The sequence below is a fragment of the Camponotus floridanus genome, unplaced genomic scaffold (genome assembly GCF_003227725.1).
Source record: "Camponotus floridanus strain SB8 unplaced genomic scaffold, Cflo_v7.5 scaffold31, whole genome shotgun sequence".
NCBI classification, from domain to species: domain Eukaryota; kingdom Metazoa; phylum Arthropoda; class Insecta; order Hymenoptera; family Formicidae; genus Camponotus; species Camponotus floridanus.
In genome coordinates this window covers 956,065-981,942 of record NW_020229448.1, presented here as the reverse complement: position 1 = coordinate 981,942, position 25,878 = coordinate 956,065, and the positions used below count along the sequence as shown (strand labels likewise).

Sequence of the window (25,878 nt, the reverse complement as noted above, 5' to 3'; positions counted from 1 at the left end):
ATTAATACTGTATAAAAAATTATGCAATTTGACAGAAAATTTTTTAACGAATTTTAACGAATTTTATATTAAAAAGAAAATTACAGAATATATATGATTCTAATAATCGCATTAAAAATTGATACCGAAGAATATGCATGCAAGCCTGTCTAGAAATTTTGCAAGAATTTTTATCACATAAGCTTTCTTTACCTAATAATGCAATTATAAAAAAAAGTCTATACAGTGGATTTTTTCTCTCTTTTATAAAAATGAAAAAAATATCCTGAGTAATGCGTACAAATTTTTTGACGCGTGAAATGTCAGTAGGGACATAAGAGTCTGTGAGAAAGGTTTATTATCTTAATGCAAAAGTTGGCTGAACAGCATGAGGAATCACGAAAGTAAATGACCGCGTATCCCACCGCGCATGAAGAAAACTAACACCACGCAGCCGAATGTCGCAATAAGCGAGTATTTACCATGGGAAGTGTCTTTCGGGTTGAAACGTGAGGAAACTTTGTACAACGGGTAAAATGGAAAGACTGACGAGAGATGGAGGAGGAGCAGGGGGACGAGGAGGAGGAGGAACAGGACTGGATGCAAAAGAGTAGCTCTGGGAGAAGAATAGATGAGATGCGTTTTCCTGAGTAGGCGACGTTCGGGAGGATCTATGGCTCTCGATGGTATATGGTACACGTATGGCCGAGACTTAAAGAGGCTGGGTCAGCCGTATTGAACTGTTGCGCGCGCAGCCCCAGCTACCTTGTTCTACCTCGAAACGTGACCAGATCATCCATGACCACGAATACATACCAACCATATATCGCCATTACCCGAACTATGTTTCCTTACCGAACCTCGCTTTCGTGCGAGAAAAAGGAAGCAAATATATTGAAGAGGTCACAGAGGGTCGGATGCGATTTTAATAATTTATCGTAAAATATTTACCGATAACTCATAAGTTCCATATTTTTAACGCAAATATTTTTATTAAATTCTTTAAATTTAATTAAAAGTTTTGCGTAAAAAATATCTTAAATACAGATATTTTCCATACAAGTCTTAAAATAATTTGTTTTGTTAGAAATCACAATGATGTGTTTTCAAGTTTAATACTTTACGATACTTTCGATAAAATATATTAAATGGCAGCGAGTTAATAATTGTTGGATAAAAATCGATATCTTAGTACAGCAATAAAACAGTCTTAAGCCCGCGGTTCAAGTTGATGGGCTAAAGAGAGGATGATTGACTCCGCGTAAACACTCTTTTATAACTTTTCCACGACAAAATGACGACCATTTACCTGATGTTTACCTTGACAATAAAACATCACATCCGAAAAGAGAGGATCCGGTCAGTTTGCGCGCGGGTTGTAATAAACCGTTTTAACCTGGAATGCGTGCTAAAGGCTGACTGAGGAAGAGGGCTTCTTTCAAAAACGGAAGATGAAGAAAAGCCCTTTCGTATGAATTAGGCTAAAAGGGTTACCCTTTTTTCATCGTTATATTGTCTCGACAAATGTCGTGACGACGAGCAACTCGGAAAACCACGAAACTAAACATAAACGAGCATACAACGAGACAGTCTTACGTCAAGGATTCGTGAGGGAAGTACGTTCCTGGACTCTCCTCAAGGTTAATACCGCCTCAAGGTTCGCGAGAATACACTTGTCCGACGTACACCTGTTTGCGCACAAGGTGAGTCTCCTCCTCGTTTCGTGTACACCAACCTGTCCGATAAAAATGTCCAAGCATTTATGTGTGTGTGTAAGACGCGACTTTTTTTCGTAATCAGTCGTACGTTGCCCGCAAACGCAAACTATTTAGATAAGGGAGGTTGAGAGCGAGAAGAAGGTAGGGAGACAGCACTTCCGCGATAAATGCAATTTCCATGATCGATACTTCGTATACTCGTTGTGGAGAATATTGACTAAACCGTCGCGTTGCAGATATACGATTTATTCCATCGATGAAGCACATAAAAACGAGCGTTAAAAAGCAAGGATTCGCGACATCATGTACATCATAATTTATTGTATAATTTATATCAATGCATAATTTATGTCAAATATTATTTCAAGAGCTAAAAAGTCTGCGGAGAAATTAAAAGCGATTTTTTAAATATCGTCGTACTTCTTGCGAAATTTATGTCGCGCGATTATCTTAAATTAAAGAGTTATATCTTTTTGTAACCGGAAGCAATTATGCAAAAGCTGATAATACTTATATCGAAATCGCAACCTTTAGACGTTGTACATCCGTCATTAAAATTAGCTAAATATTTATCACTAAAGTTACACGAGATATCAAGTCTTGATATTGTCTTATCTCGGAATTCGAACAAGAGAAAATTTTTAATTAGCTATTAAGACAATAGGTTGTCAAGATTATTTAAAAAAATTAAAATATGTATATTTATAAATTAGATGAGAAAAAATTATACTTATTAAAGAATTTATTTAATAAATAAAAGCTTTATATTAATAAATTTAGGAACAATAAACAATATAAAAAAATATTATTTTAAACAATTGTTCACTATTAAAAATTAATTTAAAATGAAGACAAAACAATACAAGATTTGAGAGACAAGATTTAAATTATCGAAAATTGTCTCATTAATATAATATTTTTACAAATATTGTAAGATTTGTGCAAATTGCATATATCACGCTTGACGAATTCCGAGGTTCTAACGCGCGAAATGAACAGAGGGAGATCCATTCATCGGCACTAATATACTTCGTGATCCGCGGACCGCAAAGTATATATAATGCGAGGTGTATATACATAATATAATGCCAAGTTTATTATAACGTCGAACGGCTCTCGCGCTGGCGCGGTTATCTATCTCGCGCTAAGAGGAAGCTAACGAAACTCGTTATCGTCGCGAATATTCGCGCGTGCACGTGTGTCCGTTTGTTGACACCTCTGTGTGGTAAGCGACCCGTATACGTACACGTGCGAGATCTTACGAACCGCAATTTCACACGCGGGTAACTTCGGGCATCGCGGCACTCGTGCAAAATTTGTTATTCTCGTTTGCGATAGCATTTAGTGGTAACCGGTAACCTTTACGCACATTCCGGTACCTCTAGAGAAAAGTTATGAAGTTGTAAACTTTCGTATTTAGTATCTATTATACGCATCTCCATACGCGCGAGTTGCACTTTTCGATTCGAGAATCGCGATATTCGGACGAAAGATGCCGACTGTGACGTAAACGTATATGTATATCGTAATCAGCTGATGTTTCCTTTCAACATTTAGAAATGAATAGCATTAGAAAGAAGTTGGGCATCACAAATTAAATTAATAACAGAAGCATTAAGCTTGAATTAAGACAGATATACATACACATGTAAATATGTCAGTTTGTAAATTTAGGGATATAAAAATCATATGTTTTTTTAAATCGATGAATTTCCTTGAAAATAATTCAAATAATTTTTGTTATATTTATTTTTATGCTAGGCCACGTACACAATCGAATATATATGTATATCGGGGTACGCCATGTGCTTTGTTATCTTGTTTTCGCGATTGCCAAAGTGTGAGCGAACTCCCCTAAATTCCGTGGCGCGGAGAACACCGAATTCTGTTTACCGAGACGAAAATGTTGATTCTACCAGCTAGACGCGTACACGTGTGTGGGAGGCGGAATAAAAACGTCAGGGGATATTCGGGAGGCGAGACAAAAGAGGTGAAATAAGATGGGGAGAGTCTCACCGAAAGAAAACGGGAGATAGGTGTTGCCGCGACACACACGGCCAAGTCGATAGGGTGGGACAACAAAACTTCAATTTCCAGAAATGACGCAGAAAAATCTTTCTCGCGTAACGCGCTCTCATCTTTACCCCGAGCTGGCGTTCTAAAAAGAAAACAAAAAAAAATGGCGTCCGTGGATATATTTTTCGTTTCCCTTTAAATATAACACGCGGGAAAATCATATCGTATATTATATATTGGACGTGTAAATTCGTATATAAATTAGAAAAAATATTTTTCCACTCGGAGTATATCGATATAAATTATTTATATCATCTTACGTCCGATTCTTTGCTTTTTTTTTCAGCGGAGAAATTTTACGCGTATATTCAAAGCGGACAATGCGTACTACATTTTCTCGGAAAAATGAGATATTGTTAGTAGCGGCTTTAAATTTGGGCGTTTCTCCTCGTCCGCGCGTATGCCTGGAACAATATTTCTTCAACGTTGCATCATAAAGGAACGCGCGCAAACAGATTGCAAAGAGCGGAGGTTGGAAGAGCCGGCTGCTACACGAGATTCCACTGATCTGCAGAAATACCTCGGAAAATAATTTTGCAGCTGTTCTCTCACCGCCATCCCTATATCTGTCGTTTTCAAAGGAAAACGTAGATTTATCGGTACTCGGAATTCTCAGACTCCAAGTGAAAAAAAAATTTTTTTTGGAGAAGATTTTTTACTCCGAATAATTCAGCGAGATATATTCCGTGAAAAAGAAAACTTAAAACTTAAGTTAATACCTAAATAAAAAAACACGAATGTTTTAAAGAAGACACTCTCGTTTAAAATTGATTTTATGTTGTTTCGAGAATATGAAATATAATAATTTATGAAATATAAAGAAATACTTTTACTAATAAATATTTTAACAGATTAATTTTATTATAAAAAGATATTGCTCTTTGTTATAATTATATAACTTTTATTATCATAAGTGAGGGGGAATTATATTAAATCACAATTTCCTATATTTTTTTTATTATTCAGCTATTTTTTATTATTTTTTTAAATTATTGCTCTAGAGCAATATCTATAATTATATTAATATATAATTCTCTAGAACAATGTAGCTTTAATATATTAATACACATATAATTACTCCAGAACAATAGCTAAGAAATAATAAAAAATAGCTGAGAAATTGTGATTTAATAATTCTTCCTCACTTACCACAATAAAAGTTCCGTCGGCATCTCGAAAGGCATCGCGTTCATCGAGGTGTAACTGATTGCTCGCTCTCGTTAAAGATATGCCAAAGTTAGCTTACATGCAAGTTTCGCGCGGTGAGATTACAAGAGCGAGTAAAATAACAAAATTATATATTAAGAATACACTGTATTAAACGCTCGTAGAAGCTTTGCTTTTATCGTTGCCGCGACGGCTGTCTCGAGAAATAAAAAATAGAGGCACTTTACGCTCTCTCTATAAACTGTAGAGCTCCCGGCCCATTTCGTGCGAAACATTCTAATTTATTCGACGATGATTGCGATATGAAACCGAGTGATCAACCGGCAGCAGGTGTCCGCAGAATCGTTCGCGACTTCATTCTAGTCAATTTTTAAGATGGCGAAATTAAGGATGCAAATAACGTATGCAAATGGCACGTACTTTCTCTCGATGCTATTTATATCGTGTATATCAATATGCAATCAGTGGAACGTGAAAAATTACTAGAATTATTGGAATATCGTCTGATAAATCACGCCAACTGCACGCGATATAATCTCTTTTTTTAATTATTTATTTTTTAAATTCTTTTTACCTAAAATAAAATACCTTCTTTGCATTAATTCTGCGATTGTCAAAAGTGGAGAAAAATATTTCTACATAATTTGCATTTTTTAAAATCAAATATATCTACTTTTTATTTCTTAATAGTGGGAGTTACGGCCTTTTACACCTAATATCCGTGATTATATAATTTTCTAAAAGCACGCGATAACGTTTAGCAGTATGTAGTCTGAATGGTGATTCAGAAATAGCGCCAGTCTCTCTGTCCCTCTCTTTTGCGATCGATGCCCGACGGCAGGTGTTCCTAAAATTACACGTCCGTAATTCAGAATCCGCTCTCGCGAGAAAATCCGACATTTTCGGTAGATTTCAAAACGCGGGATTAAAAATGCAAATGACTCGATCCGGATTTTCGCTCGCAAACTCGACTGCCGTTTCCTCGCCAAATTCTCCGGAAACGGGAGATGAAGTGGAGAGATCAATCTCTCTCTCTTTCTCTTCCTCTCTGCGCACAGGAAACTATATATTTTGAACTAGAGTCTAAAATTTGATTGATTTCCCTTCCCCCTCTTTCTCTCTCTTTTCCAGATCGAACGTACGCGTCTGCATAATTTGTGATGTCGGGCGCAGCTGCAAAGATTACTTTGAACGAAATGTTTCTCTCGTAGCTATTATTAGTTATCGGATGTAATTGCTTATGGCATCGGCAACCGCCTTTCTGGATTATTAACTTTTCCGTGGTTTTTCTTGGAATCTTTCCGCTCGTTCCTGAGAACTTTCCCGGTTGAAAGCTCAACGGAAACTATTGCTTCCGAAAAAAAATCGTCTACATAACTTGCGTATATTGCGTTCACGCACACGTTAGAGCCAGGATTGAAATTATTAATTATTATAATTAGCAATTAACGCGATGAAAATACCGCTCGCAACGTATTGTTCTCTAAACGAAATCATTTTAACATAGTTGAGGTTTATTTTACTTTTTAATTCGATATAAAAAAGACTCGTTTCGACGATGCAAAGAATTCAAGTTATAGTGTTATATGCAATCTTTATAACTTTCACATCTTGTTTATTATGGGAGAAGTATTCATTTATAACGCATCAAGTAACTAATATCTAATATGCGCGTATGAAGAATAAAATAAAATTTAATTAGTACAATTATCACGTTATAAGAGAGTAACCTCATATCCGCAACACATGTAAGAGAGTTCCCGTCTTTTAATTTACGCGTATTTCATATCTTTTATCACGTTACGACGCACTAGACTTGTTTTATATTCCTTTTTTGCGTAGCTCGTATTATGCACGTTTGTGTGGATGCGAAAAAAAATGATCTTTGTAAAAAAACTTTATGATGTATAATAACAGTGTAAGAAAAATTATTATTTTAATATTCCAAGTTTATTATTAATATTTCATGTTAATATTATGAAAAATACGTGATGTTGCTATACAAAAAATTAATTTTATCGATAAATATTAATTATTTTCCTTTCATCTGAAATCTAGTTTCAATCATTTTCAAGCAAGGAAGCAATAAACACTCTCGCGGTAAAAAAAATATAACTTTATAATTTTATATAACTTTAATTTATTAATTAAAATTATTAGACATTTTAGAAATTTAATATCGTATTTAATATCGTATAAATCATATACTATATATATATATATATATATATATATATATATATAATATATGATTTATACAATATTAAATATATTATATAACATTTTACGCATTTTATATATATATATATATATATATATATATATATAAAATGCGTAAAATGTTATATAAACTGAATAAATGAATAATATTTCGTTGCGAGTAAAAATATTTTAATATTTAATACGTTTATTTAAATATTATAATTAAATCGTATTATGTAAAGTGCGTGTATATTTTTTGCTTGTGCGTGTATATTTTTTATTCGAAATGAATGAATAAAAAATTAACTTTCTCCCAGATAAGCTTCTATCGTGAAAAGTTTCTCGACACATATTACAAAATCGATTACATACATACATCGTGAATCAATCTCAACGCGCGTTAAATATGTTTCTGTAGAGCAAGCTAGAGATAAAGTTAACATCACGCTTCGCGCGCGTGTGAATGTCGTTTTACTTTCCTAGCGGCTTATAAATACCTGCGACTCTGAATGAAATATATAGAAAAATCCGGCAGGGTGTTACGAAAAAGTGTCTGGAATACCAACGATGTACATTCGACGCCATGCTGCCGCGCCATGTCCTCGATTACGGGGACGTGATTCGGGCTCTCTGGTTGGACCACTCAGGCTCCATGACAGCGACTGATTCGAGTCGCCATCTAGTCGCTAGTTGCCCAAGCTTTTACTTGCGTCCACGTTACACGATGCCAGAGGCAGAGGCAAGTCCCGCTCGTGCCAGGGTGGCACGAATCGATCGCGAGTTTCGAGAGATTTTGAATGAGTGTGTGTTACACATTGATGTGCGAATGTATTCTTGTATGTACGTATATACTGCACCTCGATATTTAAGTTCAAGGACATTTTGGATTTATAGCAGAGTTGCTCTTGACACTAAGTGTTTCCGAGAAATGCACGAACAGATGCAATAACGTTTCTATAAATTATGCTATGCATACATTATATACACGTGTAAAATTTGAATATTCTTGAAATAAATTTAGTCCATGGAGATATATGTACTACTTAGAATATGTTGCTTGACTGTCTATTATGTTTGTGTATGCGCTTGCATGTGTATGATTGCTTGCATGTTTGATTGATAATGAGATATTTTAATAACAAAATATAAAATTATTAAAAATAATATATTAAGTTTAATAATTCCTAAATCTTATAATTAATATTACGTAAAAATAAATGCAAAAAATAATAATAATCTGAATAGGCAAATACGAGTCTTTGGATGTATACATATGTGCTAGAAATATAGTAAATTCATATTCTTTCTCTTTCTTTAAATCCACGAATCTATAAAAAAAATAGATGAAAAGAATAGATTATGAATATTTTTTAACATGTGCAATTAAAGGCTCTTATTTGCTTATCCTATTATTATCTATCTTAAAAAAATAAACTGTGATAGGAAAAAAAGAGAAAAGCTTGTTCTATATATTACATTAAAAAAAATTCCAACTTTTTGAAAATAATTCTTTTGCAGATTTGTTTAGTTAATAAAATAATAAAACATTCTCGCATATTTTACATGTAAATAAAAATTGAGAAAAAAGGAATAAACATGCAAGAATCTTATACACATTTTTTTTCTATACTATATTTACACATTACTCTGGGATGTAATATTATACTTCTGCATAGTTTGCCAAGCTGACTAAAATATTTTGAGGGAGGTAGCGTCCCGATTGTCCGTCTTGAACAAACTCCTGGGCGTGTAATACAAAATGATTACAAATCGTGTAACATGGACGCGCGGATCGATACTAGTCGGTCTCCCCTTCTCCTTTTCTCCCCTATTCCCCCTTATTCGTCCGGTTTCCAGGGATCGGACAGGGTTGTTGGGGCGCGACCGACTGGTCTGGACTGGCTGACCCGTCTCGCCTGGTCTCAACCCACTTCACCCTGATTTTCCCCTGCCTCCTTCCACATTCCACATCCTCCGTTTCTCCCGCAGAATTCTCCGCGGAACGATGAGGGGGGAAAAGGGATTCGTGACTAGTGATTTTCTCCAAGGATGGCGCCACGTGCACCGAGAGCGGACCCGTCTGTCATTTAATCAATAAAAGGGATACAACGTAAAGGGATGTTTTTCATATAATTAATAAAAGGAATTAACGTAGTGATATTTTTAAGAGCGAAAAAATTGTTTACCTTGGAGACTTTTTAGGCGATAATGTTTCAATTTGTACGATTGCGATTGATAAAATATGAGATGTGTAAAAAATATCAGAGGACTAGCTCTTAGATGGAGAGTTTATGAGCGTATTTAAAAAAGATTAAAAGTATCGTCATTTTATCGCAATCATTGATATAATTAGCAGATAATAAATGTAACACAGATATATTCTTTTGCTTAAACGCAAGACCGGGCAGGTTAAAAAAAAAACATACGAAAGAAAAGGAAGGACCCGCCCCACGTCGATGCAGCGGGATGTCTGATTATCATACTTATTACGCCGGCTATAATATACGTTTTGACGTCGAATGCAGCTGATGCTGAATTCCATCGCGAGGCAATGAAAATGGAAAAACAAAAAGGAAGGAAGAGATAGAATGCCAGCTAAAGCATGAAAAAAGGAGGGAGAAAGGAGGAGGACGAAAATCGCCAATGCAGAACGTCGATTAACCGGTTAATTCATTGAAGTGCCTTATTTAATGGCACAAAATCTACCATAATACTCGCACACTCGTTTTCTGTAAAAACGTGGTCGTATAATTCCTACAGCAAGGCTAATAAGAAAAGAAAACAGTACTCTCTGGTAGTGGCTAAAAGAAAGAAGCGATTGATGAAGCGAAAGGAGCGAGAAAGCAGACAGAAATTGATCGTGTTGACAGAAAGAATTAGAGGGCGAAAGCAGAAGGGGATTCTCGAAGCATTCAAATCCTCTATATTTTCTATAAAAACAATTATTAGCGAGAGATTGATAATCTTGATACCATAAAATTTATTCAAAGCAAAGTTCTCTTTCGTTGTTAATTAATTCATTGCTGAATTTTACATAATTATTATCTTTAAGTATCACTGATTGCATTCTAAGAGATCGATCATTTCTCTTCAAATCTTTTATTTTCTTTTCCCCTCGACAGACACACACACGCAGGGACATATATGTATATATTATGGCTTTTCTCTCTCTATCTTTTCTATTATATTTGCATTACATGATGCTATCTCTCTCTTTCTCTTTCCTTCTCCTCTCCTCCCAATCTCTTCTCTCTTTTTCAATCTTATAAATTGCGATATATATATATCCCTCCTTCCTTCTCATACAGCAGAAGTCGTCTTTTTTTGATCAATGAAGTACGCGGATGAGTTCGTCCTTGTCATCTGCATTGTGGAAACAAGAATGTAGTGAAGTCTGGCCAATCAGAGCGAAGCTCTTCTACTGCCGGCCGATCAATGCGAAACTCCACTGTACCGACATGTATCTTTGCTGTTACGTCGAAAGACCCAACCCAACTTCTCGGATCAAGAAAAACGCCATTCGTACATGCAATCTCGTTCTCTTAAAAGATGCAACCGCCATGACATTTTGAAAAATCGGATCTTTTCTCTCGATAGCTTCAGGCAACTCTTGCGAAAAAAATTTCCCATATGTTTATGTAATCTTGCAGTTAAAACTCTCAACATCAATTTATTTTATTTTTATCTGTTTTTTTTTATTACTACATGCTTGTTTCCGCTAAATATATTTATTGCACGTGTATAACTATACATTTATTAATACAGTTTAGAACAAACAAGTGACTATTGCTTGTATTTTTTCATTAAACTGCTAATAACATGTCACAGTTAATAAACAAATATTTTCATAAAATTATAAAGAAATCAATTATAAGAAAATGTTTATTTATTAATACTGTTACGTTTTATTAGCTTAATGAAAAATGCAAACGATAATCATCTTTATTTGTCTCTATTTGAGATTAAATTAATTTCGAATGATTAATTTAATGCAATGGAAATTTTAAGATCGACTCTTTTCTAAAAATTGTCAAGATACAAAATGATTTCAATCTCTCAAACTTCTCCGGATTTCGATTCGGCTTAAATCTGACTTAGTATAATGAACTTTTCTCTCGCGCGCGAGAAGTACTTTCGCGTTTATTACATTAAAAAATTTTTTACTCCTTTCTCGAGTTTTCCCCTTCCTTCCAAAGATCAATCAAGAGAACGATTATTTCTATCTCGTAAAGCAATTTCTAGAAAGTCATCCTTAAAAAGGTATTTTCCAAGAAAATATTCCACAGAGATACTTCGTTCTCTCGGCAATCTACATAGAGATCAACCGTTATTCCCTTTCTTTTTTCTCCCTGCTTCCTCTCTCTTCTCAATCCCTTGACCTACCTATCTAAAAAATATGTAATATTATTATTTTTACGATTGTGAAATTGTTTTAAAACGAATCGAAAATATGTTATATTTAATAAGCAATTTTACATAAATCTCAAGATTTCATTCTTTTTGTTTTATAAAATTTATTTTCATAATTTTTCATTTTTTCTCTCATTTATTATTATTTAAATTTAAAGAAAAAAATGTTTGCTCCAATCACGCGACATTTTTACATTTTATTATTAGAATATTAAAAAAAAATAATATAAATGTAATATTACCGAATTTCTCAAAAATATATAATATTAAAATTAACACTAATAATATTACATATATACAATTCCTATTGCCTGTTAAAATGGCGGACTCCAGTAGAGATCCCACACCCGCAATAAAATATCGCGGTATCGAGCAATGGTGAATCTCGTGTAAGGAAAAAAAAAAGGCGAAAGCTTCACTACGTACATTGTACTAAACATAGATCCACGAGGTTAGTCCGTCAGCTTCTTAGTATTGCTAGAACGTTTCTTTGTTATATGTCTTTCTCCATTACGTCGCCTCATGTTTTATGTTTATCCGGTCCAGCATCGGATCGGCATAAACCGTCAGATTACGCCGAGAATTTTCTACCACGACACGTTGCCAAAATTGAGGTTTCCGAGTTATATATGGACGCTCGGAATTCTCCTACCTTCTCTTCCTCCCCGAACCTCCCCCTACCTTCCACCCCCTCCACACGACTTTGGCTTTTCCATTACATCACGAGGTCAAATAGAAAATTGCGTAGATTCTATGCCACGGATACTCGCAATAATTTTCTCTTTACAATAATTATGAAAGTAATTAAGAATATTACACACACGTGCTTATGTATGTATAAATAAATTGAAAACATTTGTAGCTATAAACTTCAAGAAACTATTGTAAAAATCTAATCGGAATATAATAAATGCTTTAATTTAACGATTAAATTCTTCTTCGTTGATTGAAGAAATTATTAAATGTTTTTTTATCAATAATTTCAATTTATTTTTTCCTCGTCATTATTATTGAAATGTTCCAACTTACCCATAAGATGCTAAGTTACCAAGGCGCACTCCCCAAACCTGCAACAATAAAATAACATTGTTAGTTTGAAATGTTTTGCAATATTATGCAATTATAAAATATAATATCTATTCTACTAATCGATGTATTTTTAAAATTTTATTACATATTCCATTGATTTATTATATCATTTTAAAATCGTATAAAAGTCATAGACTGCTTTTTATCTTAATTTATTTACCAATTACCATCAAAAAGATTTTAATCTAAAAATTTTAATTTTAAATATCAAACATAAATCGTGTATTTTTGAGATTTTTCCTCAACCAAGAGAAACTTACATTAACCTTGTGCATTTTTCAAGTTCACTGTGTACACTACGCTCTACGATAAATTATAAATTAAAGATAAAGATCATTATCGACACAATGAGTTATCACAGATTATCGTAGATTTATCGGCAAAATCGGAGCACGCGTGCTCAAGCCTGATACAAATGCAGGAGTTAGGCTCGGCTCAACTTGTCTGTAAGCTCACGAGACATGATCATCCTTCCCATCTAGTGTGTCATTCGCCCCCACTCGACTACAAAGTGTTTGTGATCGTGATCAGCGGCCTCCCGCTGTTCCCGCGAATCATGTTTTTTCATTCGGTTACCTGGACCCCTCAGTCGCGATGCATTGTAATCGAGCGACATTCTTAAGCCACGGCCAAGGCGGGGCATCATCCTGGTCAAAAGCAGCATTAACCACGTTGTTTCCAGCTCTCGATCGTTCACACAGTATGGATTTGCATCTGTTCATTGCGCTTTTATGCGCAAACTTTGCGGAATCAGATACTACTTTAAAAATTAGATACAAGATACGCGCCGAGTGATGATCTTTCTCCATGTCTTGCCGAGAAAAAAAATAAAAGATCTCCAAGAGAGCTACAGTTGAAAAGATATCTGATGATTTTGCAACACACGTATAGCTATATAGCTGAGACGATCGAAGATTCCGTATATAGATATCCGTATGCGCAGGGCGACTAAAAATTGCTACTTCAGAAAGCATATTGTTCACGTTATTGAGCGCTTCCTCTCAATTGCTTCAAGTAGATGATATCACTCTGCTTGTTATGTACAAGGTGTTTCAATCGAGATAAAAATAGCGTAGGAAAATAATTCGTAAAATCAAGGATTCTCCAAGTCATATTTCGAACTAAAAATAATTGGAAAACTATTTGTGTCTAATTGTATATTTTTTATAAATTTTCTCTAAATTTTTAATTTTTTTCGTATTTGTCGATTTATTAAATATGCAAATTGAATAAATTCAATTACGAGAAGTTTAAATAATTTATGTAATTACTAATTTAAAGTTTAAATGAATAAAGAATTGTTTCTTAATGATAATAGTTGCTAAAAAGAGAAAGAAAAACTAAAACAGCTGAGTCCAAAGGACAATGGCAAGGCAGGCACCGTTACACGACATTACTCACGAACACAATGCGCTCACGTACGAACAACAAGGTAATTTATATGAGACACGTGTTAGACTCTGTCTGAGACGCGCGAATAGTTTGGTTTATTTTAAAACTTTCAATTAAAATTGTTCGCTTAGGCTTTTTGATTTAAAATTATCCATTATGTTATTTCAAAATTTAGAGAGATACATTTAAAATAATTATTTATTTTTGGATCGACGTATCGATATTGATTTTTAATCTCTTTTTTTTATCATAATGTAGTGAACGTAATTTATTGTATAATATTTTAATAATTATTTTATAATATTTTTATAATATTTTGAAATAATTGATGTTTAGAATTTTCGCTTTTACATAACAAGTTTATGTATATATATGGGTACCGATAAAAAGATGAGAAACGAAAAGAAGTGGAAACTCGTTTTAAAAAGAGAGAGAGAGAGAGAGAGAGAGAGAGAGAGAGAGAGAGAGAGAGAGAGAGAAACTTCGCAGCTCTAGATAAAATGAACGAATGAGAATTCACGGTAAATAGGTATTGAAATTGAGATTGGTCTCGCACTATTAATTTCTTCACGTTGGATAACTGAAACGATTCGATCAGATTAGACACACGTGTGCATTCACATTTATTCTGCTAGCTTATGTCTTTCACACGCTCGTATTTTCGCGCTTACAATTGCATCTCGTGTCTTTAGCTGTAACCCTTTCATATGTGAAGGACGCTTGTAATTCATGATACGAGCGAACTATTGGCACTTGCTAAATGTTGAATATTACTTTCTATTAATCTTACTGAATGTTAAAAAGTTGTACATTATAATATCAAACTGAGAATATAAAAAAAAGGGAATATGTAATCAAATAATTTGTTTAATTATAATTTACATAACGCGATAATATTTTTGATTTTTTTCTCTTAAATATATTTCAAATCTAAAGTGATTTAGAATAAAAATATATTAATTAATTTTTTTTCTCTCTTTCTCTTTTTATTTATAACTTGCAATAGTCATTTTTTAAAATTGTGATTATTTGAGAATCTATCTTTTATTTTGAATAAAACTCCAATAAAAATTACTTTGTGATACAGACTTTTATATAATATTCAAGTTCAAATTTTATTGGGTCGCTATTCGCAATTATCGTTATAGTGTCGATAAGAATTAATCTGTACGAACAATTGGATCAAGAACGCAATCATATGATTGCATTTTATGTTATCATCGTGCACCAGTAATTTACGATCAGTGCAATAAATGCATTGTCTTGCTGTTTGTACGCACAAATATAAAAGCTGTCCTATAAATCTAAATCTCAAAATTTCACGTACATATGTATGATGGTGTAATCTAAATATTCATACTTTTAAACTATTTAAAAAACATAGCATATTTTATAAAAGCGAAACAAAAAGAGAGATTTTATATATCTCGAATAAAATGACATATTTTCTAAAAGTTTTAATTTTATTTTATTTCATGAGAATATTCGGTTAAAAAATATATTATACATTTATTTAAAGTTTTATCAACATGTAATGTCTTCCGATGGCTACAAAGTTGTTGAATTTTAATAAATTTTAGAAATTTGGAAACGTCATCCCTCGTTTTATCTCATAAATATCTAATTACTTTTTATTAAATATAATACAGATATTCAATTATGCAAAAATATCATTTTCTCACGTAATTAATGATCGGATAAGCCTTGATTCTTCTTTCGTTACCACTTTAACTCGCGCGTTACAATTGTGAGAAAGATAAAAAACCCGTGTTCTTTCTCTTCCGACGTATCCCGGCGGGAGCTAAGTTTTCTAAGAAACACACACCGCCACTTTGATATACCACTTGACATATTTAGCCCCCGCGGTCGTACCAACGTAGTAACACATACAGGCAATTCTTTTACCGACACGTTTCGCTTTATACCCCTACAAAAGTGCATACGTCGCTTTACAACTTAAGGAGTTTTCCTGAAGACAGCGGTGCACAGAGGAAAGAGCAAGAGAGAGAGATATAGAAAGAGACCCAGTGCCGCAATGTCATAGTACGACTGTATCTAACATAAGTGGACAACTTTCACGCTTGTGAGGGGTACGCGTGAATACGTGAAATCCTAAATGCAAGTTGCATGTGCGAAAAGAAAGAAAAGAAATTGTCCTGCGGGCGAGACAAAACAAACTGACTCTCCTCAGATGCGATGCGATTACTTTCAAGTTTCTATCTTAATCTCATATATATGTATAACAAATTTTCATCTATATGTATAACAAAAATTTAAAATAATAATTTAATAATTGGAGACTTGGTAATCAAATAATATAAAAAATATTTTTAACTATTCTGTTGCATTATTATATTAAAAAATTAAAAAGATTCTTATATTAAAAAATTATTACACTATATTATTATATTAAAAAATTATTATATTATATTAAAAATTATTATATTATTATATTAAAAAATTAAAAAGATTCGTGTTAATTTTTTAAAATAATTTTTTTAAATAATGCAACAGAATAGTTAAAAATATCGGAAATGTTTGGGTGCCCGGTAATTTAAATATTTTTAAATCCCGTTTTGTATTTTCAGGCACGATCGTTCTCTCGGGGAACGCGATGCTGCTTGAAAGAGTATATACGTTTAGAAATAATATCTCGAATATACATGTATTTTCAACGGGTAAATCCTCCTAGCTTTACACGACAGATGCTTTGCATAACCCCGCAACGTGTATAAACCCGCCGCGGGCAAGAAACGTAGCGCACATTCATCCACAAGTGTCTGCTTTACTTTCGGATACGTGTACTGCGATGTGAAGCAGACTAGATGTGCCTCGAGCTGCTTTTACGACGGAAGTTTCGGTTTTTCATGCATTTATCAAAGTGAGACATACGGGGTGTCCTCGTAGGAAAGACAGTTAAAAAACATCGGAAATCATATCCCTATGAAAAAATGTTCGAAAAATAGTATCCGAGGGTCGGAGAGAACGTTAAGATTACATGCCCAATTTTCTCTCATCAAAGTCTCAAAAAATTTTATGTCAAATTAAACGAGCATATATTCGCCTCTTGTCGCATATTACATTATTATTAGTGTTATTTTATCAATTGGAGTTTGCAAAGGTGTAAGTCTTCATGTGATATCTCTTAAAGGTCAGCATGTACAATTTTCGAGACACACCGGATATGTAGAAATGGTTCCTCGCAGTTCGAGCTCTCTTGTACCTTCGACCGTGCACTGTGTCGAGATGCACCCATCAAGGCAACCCAATCGCTTTCCATCCTCTCCCCTCCCTCTCCCTCACCACCTACCCTCTACCGCCGTTTCACCTGCATCTCGCTTCGAAGGTAGCAGCTATCGCGCCGAGAAAACAAAGTAGACGTCGACGGAGGGGAAGTGGAAGGGAAAATCGGGTATAACACAGTCCTGACGAGAGATGGTGTATGGTATAAAGGCGTTCTCTCGGGCGGCCATGGCTGAACTGCAACGCCATGTTTCGCTCCTGCGCGTTGTCGAGGAGCCAAGGGTCCTTTCGGCGTCTCAACCTAACGCGTAGGCCAACAATCGTGGACCGACGAACGCGAGATACACGGTCTGTCCCAAAAAATATCCAAATCATTACTCCATAAACAATGACAACCATTAAAATAACGTGTATAGCTCTTTTCTTTAATATTTTGTTTATAATCATGTAAAGTTTAGTCGCATTGCGTTGCTTTTTCATTTTGTTGTGATAAGAAAAGTGAGAATATTTTATCGAAAAAAAATGATAATGGAGCAAAGAGCAAACGTTAAAAATTTGGTGTAGAATTAAAGAAGCATTTCCCAAGACGCTCAAGATGATTCAATTATGACTACGAAGCAGTTGAGCTTAGTTTAAAGGGTTTAGTATATTTTTAATACTTTTTATTCCCTAAATTTAAATTGAAGCTAAAAGAAGACGTTTTAATATGATTTTTGAAATCCAAAAGGCTTCGACCGATACAATTTCCGCTGTTACAAAAGAAAAATATCAAAAGTATTTTTAGAAATTTTATAATCGCAGCAAAGAATACATTTCTTTAAACGAAATGTTTTTTTAATAATTGTGTACCATTTTTAAATAGATAATTCTAACTGCACCATTTGTAAAATACTAGTTCGAGTACTTTTAGGACAGACTGTAATATGTGACAGTTGCTTAATTTTCTCCTTGTTTATAATTGTAAACGTTATGATTTGTCGCGATTTAAAACGTCAAATAATTATTATTCCCAGAGTAAAACTTTCCGTCGGTCCTTTCTTGTAAAAATATATTTAAAAATATGCAAACTTGATGTTTAAATTCGAGTCGTGATTTAGAATGATTATCATCAATCAATTAGTATTCGAAACGAAATGCTCGCGTCTATCCGTTTCTTCCTTCCAAAATTTAAAAAATATCCAAACCTTTTGTCCACGTTTGAATAATATCGGTACTTGTTTTGACGTAAACACAATATTTCTATCTATGATTTAATCACTTACAAACATGTCACGTGTGCTGTAAATCCTTTATAAGACACATTACGCGGGCATTAAGATTCTGCGATATTTTATTGTGGTATTTTAACTGCTCGCGCCGCGCTTTTATTGTATAGAGCTATGAGATAGCGCAGCAATTATTTATATAAGCGACGCATGATCTATAATTACGAAGATGTATAAAGTTTCGAGTTGCATGCACACATGTGTAGTCGCTTATAGACGCGAGCAACCGTATGCATGAGGTAAGAGACGCAGAAGTGGACGTAAGATGGATACGCGCACGCAATATCTGCATGCAAATGTTGCCGCGACCCTTATCGTAAAATGAAAAATTGTTGCCCACGAAAGTTTCATTAGCGTCTCCCTGCCTCCCCCTCCCCTTATCCGGGAACGTATTTTATATCGAACTGCATCTAACAAGTTTGCGTATTTACATAAAAATGCGAAAAGGCCCGCGTTATCTTACATTTTCGATGCGTCGTATAAAACGACCCAACGTACGATCGTCATTAAAAGTATAATGAGACGAGGATCAAATTGATCTCGTTCGAGTCGCGAGCAACATTTCGCGGATAGCGCGATAATTATGGTCGAGGAAAAACGGGTTTAACGAAGAAAATCGATATCGCGCGATAGGCTCGACCTAGTTCTCGACGAGGGTCCACGATGATCGCCATCTCCATTATTTCCCAACAACAAGATACTTGAAGATACCGGAAACATGTCGCAGAGACCGATGAAAGAAATAACTTGGGCCAGGAATGCTAGACTCATCGTTTGATAATATTGCTCTCCCTCTTGCTCGATGCATTTCGTGCATTTTGGCCCACCCGAATTTCGGGGGTGCGAAAGATCGTTGACGGAGAGACGCGTAGACGCACACTCTGGGCACGCGCGCAATCGTCCGCGACTAGCGGTGGATGGGGGTGGGGGAGGAAGGCGACAACGCGCATGCACGTCGACGTCAAATTTCCGTCGTCGACCGACATTGCATATACGCTTTGTATACGTATAATATATACGTATGATATAGCGCATACAAACTCGTAGCGCGAAATATATTCGCGGACACAACTGCGGCGGGTTATGCAACAACTGCATGAAAGTAAATTGGCGTAATCAGGCGACGGGGATGGCGGCCGCGCGTGGCAATCTCACGCAATATTGCGCATGCAAAGTTTATAAATTCGGAATCCGTCCTCGCGCGCCGTCATTCGCGACACTGTGTGTGTGTACATATGCATATATATATATATATATGCATATGTACACACACACAGTGTGCATATATATATATATATATATATATATATATATATGCGCTATGTACATACATACATATGCTCCGTGTGACACGCACGCATACGCACACATGGCCCGTTTAAATAAGAGGCTAACCGAGTCTATCGATCCCGCGCTACACACAGAGTGCTTTTTCCGCTCCGCGATATAAAATCTGCTTCATCGTGATCCATTTTGTGATCCCGAGTGTTTTCCATTTTATTTTATTTTTTTTTTTAAATACTCTTTGCATTTTAATATTGGGGAAAATTTTGTAAATATTTTCGTTACATTTCCTTACATTTTCATTTATTTTTTTAAATGACAATGTTGATTCAAATAGTATCAAAAAATGATTTGCCTCTAAAATATTTCGACTTATCGTTCATGTAATCGAAACAATTTTTTAAGCGATTTACTTGAAATTTCTTCTATGATTCTTATTGTTTTAATTAAAAGTTTGTATGTTATATATATAGAATTATATATAATATATTAGCTTATCATGATATCCATTTCGGCCAACTAATTCGTGAGTTATCCGTTTCGGCCAACTAATTCGTTTGCATTTATTTTGTTATTAGACAAAACTATCCGTTCCTCTAATTCGTTAAGAATTAATATTACATTTTACATTATCTCTATAAAAATGATCAAATCAAATTATTAAATAGATTAAATAATATATTTTGTAAATTAAAATATATATGTTAGAGATAATTTTGTTGGAGATAGTTTTATTATTAACGTTTGCACTTATGGAGAAAAACTGACAGAAATATTTTTTTATTTAAATGAGATTTTTATATTTACAATATAATGGAAAAATTTTATATGCATTGCGTCAAATTTTCTTATATCAAAAATGAATCGCATCTTATTTCAAGATGGGTTCTAAAGAAAAAACTTATTACAGTCGGATGATTCGGAGGAAATATGCGGACATGGATGAAAGAATCGGATATCTTTCAATACTAGAGATGACTCCAACAACGAAACGTTGGAATCCTATTTTCTCTAAAGATCAGGACATATCCCTTAGATATGTTCCAGCTAGGATCCAATATTATAGTCTCAGAAATATGATATTTCAGAGATGTACAATAAATATAGCTTCTCCCATTCATTGTCGCAAATACAGCAAACATAAGAATAACAGATTGAATAATTGTGAGATTTTTTTATGAGAAATAATATAATTATAAATAAATATAATATATTGATTGCGTTAATATATAATTGTAAAAAATACAGATATTAATTTTATAGCAAATTCAAAGAAATTATCACAAATTGACCAGATTATTAATAGATATATTACAAGATATATTCTTATTAATCATCGTTACTTACACACGTGAATGGTGAAATTTTCGATAAAATTACTGTCTTGGTAAAAATATATTGTGCATCCTTTATATATGTATATGCATATATATATAAGGACTAAGGAAAGCAATAAAATATAAAATGGTTTAAAAGAAAAGATTTACAATCCACGAAATTCCTAGTGAATTTTTTGTTTGCTTTGCCGAGAAGAAGGCAACTATCCCATAAAGCAAAATAAACTTGGACTATTGAAGATGCGGTAGCTTCCGGATAACCAAAGCAAATAGAATAAAAAAAATAACGCAACCCTTTATCTCCCAGGGAGAAGAATACCTGAGACGAGTTGAATCGATGGAAAAAAAATGAAGTAGATTTAACACGATATTCTTTTGGCCACACAAAAAATACCTGCCTTCGATCTTAAAAATATCTTCTCGTTGTGTGTGTTTCGTGCTACTTGATACCGTTAGGTCAATAAACCCTTGCGTCCTCTTTCTCTTGGCGGGCGGAGAAGGGCTACAAAAATTTCACCTCGCAAAAGTCGGTAACGCGTCTCTCTCGAATCTTATTTTATTTCGAAACTTTTGGTACACACTTTCATTGCAGCGAGAAAGCAAGACTTTTCTCGAAACGCGAAAACATTAACATTTAATCTTTAAAGGACTGAACACCAAGAGAGCTTCACATTGCAAGTGTCGCAGCTGAGATTTTTATTTTCCTTGCATCTTGCGTCTCACTGTAAACGTGCAATTTTATCTTTCTACAAAGATCAGACCCACGGTTTATCGACCTCGGTTAAATGTCATTTGATATCTCATTCACTCTTAGGGTTACTCGATATCTTGGTCGATTAAAAAAAGTATTCCGCGCAGTCTCTCCGTAAGTTGAATGAAATTCTTCAAGAAAAATATATTTTATATAACATTCTTACCCGGAAATTGTGAGAAGACGCGTCAAATAATTTGGCTCCGATGTGCTTCGCAATCGTTTGAATAAGTTCATCGCAGTCGAGTGAGAGAAGTCATTAAATTAGGAAAACCTGGATAGATCTGATCCAATATCGATGTCTATCGTCGTCGTCTAAATCATCACTGCGACGGATTGTGTCGAGGCAGTTCTTATATGGAACGCTATTCGGTTATTCTCTTAGTGTAGTTTTATTACAGCCAGATATGCTAGTTATAGACTTTTATATCGCCTTATCGAATGACGATGAGAGCATATTTTCTCGCGGAAAATAATTCCTACGAATTAAGATCATCGACTAATTATATCTGAAGAATGAATTAATTACATATAGAAGGTTTTAGTGATGGAAAATCAATCACGACATTTTTCATTATACGAAACAATCTGTATTAAAAAAATTAGTTGTTAACTTATATACGTCAAGGGTGATTTATCTTAATATCGATATCGTGCATAGTTAAATTTTATTTAATAGATTTCAGTTAATCTTAGTTATGTAATATATCATTTTTTAATTAAATTATTAATTATTTCAACTACGCGCTATAATCAATGAAATAACAATTTATAAATATTTCGAAGGATAATATTAACAATCGCATTAGTTCCTTTCTTAATTTAACATGACTTTGCAAGGTTAAGATTTATTTATGATCAAGTAAAATTTTTAATAACAAAATTTCCGAATATCACAATACAATCACAATTGATCAAAGGTACCGTATCGTATCCAGTGATAACAGGTATAGACCGAGTACATGGTATACATATATGGTTTGATAATCGACAATACCTGTTCTGTCAATTGAAATATAAGAGCGCCTTCGAGTCGCGTGAAGTAATTCCTTATCAAATCGAAAACATAATTTAATTAAATATTTTCAATTGGCTATGTCTAGATGTTCTCCTCACCGTCATTCGTCACCCCCGCCAGCTGTCCTATGCACAAGGATTCGGCGCCATAAATGCCGCTTGTTCATGTATATAATCGACTATTCCCGTTAGAAACACCTACGAGCGGCTTTACGATCGCAATGACCTACTAACCCCGAGATAAGAAAATTGTAGCGCGACCGTATCGATATTTTTTTCGATCTGCAGGTAAATTAATTGCAATTTTTTAATAGCGCGTGTACACAAAGCCGTATTTTTCCGCGCCAGTTATTTCATCGCCGTATCGTACAAACGTCACTCGTCTCTTTTTTTATCGTCGCTATAAATAAACGGAGAAAATTCTCTCTCCCCCGAACAGTCGCGAAGATCGCTGTATGCTTCGTTCCAAGTACTTTCCGAACTTTGCGCAGTAAAAATACGCTGGTCCACGATCGGCTAACCAAAATATCGGAGCCGAACAAAGTAAAGCTCGTAGTCCAGAATAGATCGTAACGAGGACGACGGGACCGATTCGCAAAAATGTATTAGACTCATTTATGTACGAGCAGAAATCGTCCGCGTACTTTGTGGAATTGGGATCCGCGCCCCGTGGATTATTTTATTCTCCCCCTAACTTTCCTCATCTCTTACATGCGCGTCGTCTCTTCTCCAATTTATAAATTGCAAAAATCGCCAGGGACAAAGTGCATCGCGTGGAACGAGCGAAAATAAATTCGCCCCCATTCTCCGAGTGGAACTTTACGGGGAGGGGGAGCAATAAGAAATTCAATTAACATCTCGGACACGCAGTTCGTGCGACGTAAAAGAAACGCACGGTGGATATTTTCGCCGAAGAAATCTTTCATATCTCGTACTTTGTGGAAATTGGGATACCTACTATTCCCCCCTTCTCCCTCCCCCCTCTCCCTTCCTTTATCCTCGCTGTGTCGGCCAGCTGATCTCTCCCCTGCGCCCTTATTCCTCCCGAAAATGGCCGACGTACATTTGCCTCTGCGCGCTCTGTGATCTCCGTGATCTGGAATTGACCTAACATTCCTCTGGGAAATAGGAAGCAATACCTGTCTCTCCAAATACGACTGAGTGGTCGCGCGAGACGAAGAGATAGAAACGGACGAAATGGAACACGCGGAGAGAGAGAGAGAGAGAGAGAGAAAGAGAGGGAGAAGGAGGGAAAATGTACCTTCACCTTTGGAAGACATTTTCGTCCATATTGCTCTAGCAACTCACGGCAAACGGACGTTTCGATACAGAGTACAGTTGTTGTATGAACGACGCGACCGGAATATGCTATGCCATATACGATACATAAGGTAGATACATTTATGTAATGTGACATATACGTATCTTGTGATAGTGATCTCATCTATCTACTTTGTGCTCGCGAAGGTAACGATTATCTGATACGGTAGTAACGTCAGATTTGACATTAATTGATTTTGTCTGATTCACGATATCTTCTTTTTATTTTTTCTTATTTATATCTGCTCTTTCTTTCTCTCTCTATCATAAATTTCTCATTGATTTCTCGTCGCTCATTTTTTCGTAGCTCGAGCTCAATAGCTAAAGTATAGATAAGGTATCATGCTAAAGAATAAATAAAGTATCATGAAAGAATTAACATTATCATTTTTCTTGTCTCTCTCTTGCCTTTTTCGACAAACATGGATAATATAAACTTTTTTCTGCTATTTTTTCCCATAGCTCATGCATTATGTATACCATGTATATAAATGAAAGGACAAAAGTAGAGGCAACAAAAAGCAAGGACTTATAAAATAACGCAGATATCTTTCTTTCATAACGCATCTCTCTCTTAAAGGACTATTCCAAGATAACATTGAGCAATAATTATCTTATCTGTGTGCGAAATAAATAAAATATTTAAATTTTTCGAATGTTAAAATTGTTGCCATTTATAATATATCATTTTTATTAATTTGTGGTATTATGTACGCTGCGAGTCTCATGTCCATATAGATTTATGGCATAAATTTACAATTATTTAATTCTCATTCTACTAATTAGATTACGTGATACGGAAACGAATATGTTTCTTTTCAACAGCTATGTAAGCTACGCGCATATATGATAACTATCAAGAATTCACTGAACCATTTCGCTACGTATGTATTATTAATCTGTTTATATGGGCGGATGAGGTGAAGGAGGAATACGGATCCCCATTGTGTTAGATATCTATCTAACCGCAGGAAAATTTTTTGTTATTCTACGATAGAATAATTGCGCTAATTTGCAAAAAAAACAAAGATAATTATATATATATTTTTTACGTACATATATGTACGTAAATATTATCAGGAAGCTAAATTAATTTGTGTGAATAAAGCGTAAAATATATTTAATATTTCGTTCGGAAGGGCTTCATTTCGTTTAAGGAAAGCAAAAGTAAATAAGTTGAGGTTTCTTTTTCGCTAAACGAAAGAAAGAAAATATTACTCTTGGCCATGTTCGCCACATCTACATCACGAGTTTCACGAGTTAGCTTGTTTACGGACCAATTTCGCACGAATATACAGGCTGCGCGAAAATAGCATTTTCTTTTTCTGGAAGTATAAGCCTTGTGTTTTAACCTTCAACTTCTGAAATGCTTCTTCAAGATTCTTCGTAACAACTATTATGTACAACTGTTACACGTTTACACATTTTATATATTGCAGTCCGAAAAAAATATCTATTCAATTACTTTTACAATTCTGACAGTTTTCTCAAGAGACGTCCATCTTTTACATAGATATAAAAATAATGCTACATATTCTATTAATTTAGAAAAATCAAGTTGTCATTTATGGGATGTGTATAAAATTGTGTGCACATTTTTTTCTGCATTTATGAAATCAATGCACGAT

The 25,878-nt window shown here is 34.5% G+C and overlaps 1 long non-coding RNA gene across 1 annotated transcript in view; it reads right to left on the bottom strand.

Annotated features, from left to right (window-relative positions):
- LOC105252403 overlaps nt 1-22,292 on the bottom strand; it is a 56,548-nt gene extending 34,256 nt beyond the window's left edge. Inside the window, exons 1-2 of the long non-coding RNA XR_889299.2 lie at nt 22,080-22,292; nt 12,582-12,619 (exon numbers count right to left, since the gene is read on the bottom strand). This is a non-coding gene — a long non-coding RNA (uncharacterized LOC105252403). The remainder of the gene's footprint in view (nt 1-12,581; nt 12,620-22,079) is intronic.
- Nucleotides 22,293-25,878: the final 3,586 nt, after the last annotated feature.